This window comes from Salvelinus namaycush, chromosome 16 (genome assembly GCF_016432855.1).
Source record: "Salvelinus namaycush isolate Seneca chromosome 16, SaNama_1.0, whole genome shotgun sequence".
Taxonomy (NCBI): Eukaryota; Metazoa; Chordata; class Actinopteri; order Salmoniformes; family Salmonidae; genus Salvelinus; species Salvelinus namaycush.
The window spans coordinates 15,399,084-15,403,048 of record NC_052322.1 but is presented as its reverse complement, the minus strand read 5'-3'; the positions used below and the strand labels follow the sequence as shown (position 1 = coordinate 15,403,048).

The 3,965-nt window shown below is 40.8% G+C and overlaps 1 pseudogene; it reads right to left on the bottom strand.

The window, feature by feature from the left end:
- Positions 1 to 2,448: 2,448 nt before the first annotated feature.
- Positions 2,449 to 3,287, bottom strand: LOC120061065 (annotated as a pseudogene).
- Positions 3,288 to 3,965: the final 678 nt, after the last annotated feature.

Sequence of the window (3,965 nt, the reverse complement as noted above, 5' to 3'; positions counted from 1 at the left end):
TAAACATTTATAAAAAAATATATATATATAGCTTTTTGTCTTAATTTAAGATTAGGGTTAGGCAGTAGGGTTAGCGGTGTGCTTACGGCTAGGTTTAAGATTAGGGTTTGGTTTAGGTTTAAATTAGATTTCACGAATTTGTGGCTGTGCCAGCTAGTGACCACACTGCAGAGCTGCCTCCAGAACAAGATTCATGACAAAGAAAATCTAACCTGGCTTTCATTCAATGAAAGACAACCCAAACACAACTAGTCAGGATTGACCTAAGTAGTACATGTATTACATTTCAAATGCAGTATATTTACATTATAATTGGCTATATTCAACCCATGCCAAAATTGCTTTATAAATCTAGCACAGAGATTTTTCCTGTTACACAAATGGAATAAGGAATATATCCTCTTTTAAAAAACAATTCATATGCAGTTACTAAACTATTATGTAACAAAATGTAAATACAATATTGTTAACAGTATTATTACAGTGTTATTTCACAGGAATAAGAACAACTTAATGTAAAGTGTTACTAAAACCTGACTGTGTGCTTTATCTACCAAATTCATGACAACTATAGAAATACAAACTGAAATACATTTAATAAGACAATTATTTCAAAAGAGAAAATACTTTTGTCAGACAATACATTTATTTTTCCAATACAGTTGTAACGGCAGCCTTCCCTCTCTTCATGAGAAGAGAGGGTGTAACAGGGATCGGACCAAGACGCAGCGTATTCCGTGTTCAACATATTTAATGACAGACGAAAAGTGAACACTTACAAAACTACAAAATAACAAATGTGGCAAAACCGATACAGTCCTTTCTGGTGCAGACAAAACACAGAGACAGGAAACAACCACCCACAAAATCCCAACACAAAACAAGCCACCTATATATGATTCTCAATCAGGGACAACGATTGACAGCTGCCTCTGATTGAGAACCATATTAGGCCGAACACAGAAACAGACAAACTAGACACACAACATAGAATGCCCACCCAGCTCACGTCCTGACCAACACTAAAACAAGCAAAACACATAAGCACTATGGTCAGGACGTGACAACAGTAGTCACTTGAAACACTGCACTTTAATAAAAATACTTTTGAAATCTTTACAGACAGATTATTTCACTTATAATTCACTGTATCACAATTCCAGTGGGTCAGAAGTTTACATACACGAAGTTGACTGTGTCTTTAAACAGCTTGGAAAATTCCAGAAAATGATGTCATGGCTTTAGAAGCTTCTGATAGGCTAATTGACATAATTTGAGTCAATTGGAGGTGTACCTGTGGATGTATTTCAAGGCCTACCTTCAAACTCAGTGCCTCTTTGCTTGGCATCATGGGAAAATCAAAAGAAATCAGCCAAGACCTCAGAAAAAAAATTTAGACCTCCACAAGTCTGGTTCATCCTTGGGAGCAAGTTCCAAATGCCTGAAGGTACCACGTTCATCTGTACAAACAATAGTACGCAAGTATAAACACCATGGGACCATGCAGCCGTCATACCGCTCAGGAAGGAGACACGTTCTGTCTCCTAGAGATGAACGTACTTTGGTGTGAAAAGTGCAAATCAATCCCAGAACAACAGCAAATGATCTTGTGAAGATGCTGGAGGAAACAGGTACAAAAGTATCTATATCCACAGTAAAATGAGTCCTATATCGACATAACCTGAAAGGCCGCTCGGCACTCAGCCACTTCTCCAAAAACGCCATAAAAAAGCCAGACTATGGTTTACAACTGCACATGGGGACAAAGATCGTACTTTTTGGAGAAATGTCCTCTGGTCTGATGAAACAAAAATAGAACTGTTTGGCCATAATGACCATTGTTATGTTTGGAGGAAAAATGTGGAGGCTTGCAAGCCGAAGAACACCATCCCAACCGTGAAGCACTGGGGTGGCAGCATCATGTTGTGAGTGTGCTTTGCTGCAGGAGGGACTGGTGCACTTCACATAATAGATGGCATCATGAGGTAGGACAACTATGTGGATATATTGAAGTAACATCTCAAGACATCAGTCAAGAAGTTAAAGCTTGGTTGCAAATGGGTCTTCCACATGGACAAGGAGGCCTACAAACCTGATTCAGCTACACCAGCTCTGTCAGGAGGAATGGGCCAAAATTCACCCAACTTATTGTGGGAAGCTTATGGAAGGCTACCCAAAATGTTTGACCCAAGTTAAACAATTTAAAGGCAATGCTACCAAATACTAATTGAGTGTACGTAAACTTCTGACCCACTAGGAATGTAATGAAAGAAATAAAAGCTGAAGTAAATCATTCTCTCAACTATTATTCTGACATTTCACATTGTTAAAATAAAGTGGTGATCCTAACTGACCTAAGACATGGAATTTTTACTAGGATTAAATGTCAGAAATTGTGAAAAACTGAGTTTAACTGTATTTGGCTAAGGTGCATGTAAACTTCCGACTTCAAATGTACCAGTGCACGTTTGGCGTACGTTTGGCGTACATCAGGTCAAACTTGTGGTCAAGATGAGCCCAGGCCTCTGCCACAGCAGTGGTGTTGCTCAGCGTGCACACAGCCCTCTGGACTTTGGCCAGGTTTCCACCAGGGACCACAGTGTGAGGCTGATAGTTGATGCCAACCTTGAAACCAGTTGGGCACCAGTCAACAAACTGGGTGGTGAGTTTGGTCTTGATGGTGGCAATAGCAGCATTGAGATACTTGGGCACCACATCACCACGGTACAGAAGGCAACATGCCATGTACTTGCCGTGGCAAGAGTCACATTTCACCATCTTATTGGCTGACTCAAAGCAGGCATTGGTGATCTCAGAGACAGAGAGCTGCTCATGGTATGCCTTCTCTGCAGCGATAACTGGGGCATAGGTAGCCAGAGGAAAATGAATATGTGTATAAGGCACCAAGTTGTCAGATCAACATTAAGGGCACCATCGAATCAAAGGGAAGCAGGAATGGAGGAAACAATCTGGCTAATGAGCCTGTTGAGGTTGGTGTAGGTGGGACGCTCAATGTCGAGGTTCCTACGGCAGATGTCATATATAGCCTCATTATCCACCATGAAGGCGCAGTCAGAGTGCTCTAGGGTGGTGTGGGGGGTCAGGATGGAGTTGTAAGGTTCCACCACAGCTGTGGACACCTGGGGAGCTGGGTAGATGGAGAACTCCAGCTTGGACTTCTTGCCGTAGTCAACAGACAGGCGCTCCATCAGCAGAGAGGTGAAACCAGAGCCGGTGCCACCTCCAAAGCTGTGGAAAACCAGGAAGCCATAAAGACCTGTGCACTGGTCAGCTTGAGGATAAAAAAGGGACATGTGCAGTGCCTTCAGAAAGTATTCATACCGCTTGAGTTATTCCACATTTTGTTGTGTTACAGCCTGAATTCAAAATGGATTAAATATATTTTTATCTCACCCATCTACACAATACCCCATAATATAGTGAAAACATGTTTTTGAAATTTTAACAAATGTATTGAAAATGAAATACAGAAATATCTCATTTACATAAGTATTCACACCCCTAAATCAATACTTTGTAGAAGCACCTTTGACAGTGATTACAGCTGTGAGTCTTTCTGGGAAAGTTTCTAAGAGCTTTCCACACCTGGATTGTGCAACATTTGCCCATTATTCTTTTCAAAATTCTTCAAGCTCTGTCAAATTGGTTGTTGATCATCGCTAGACAACCATTTTTAGGTCTTTCCATAGATTTTCAAGTAGATTTACGTCAAAACTCAGGAACATTCACTGTCTTCTTGGTAAGCAACACCAGTTTAGATTTGGCTTTGTGTTTTAGGTTATTGTCCTGCTGAAAGGTGAATTCATCTCCCAGTGTCTGGTGGAAAGCAGACTCAACCAGGTTTTCCTCTAGGATTTTGCCCGCGCTTAGCTCCATTCCATTTAGTTTTTATTCTGACAAACTCCCCAGTCCTTAACGATTACAAGCATACCCATAACATGATG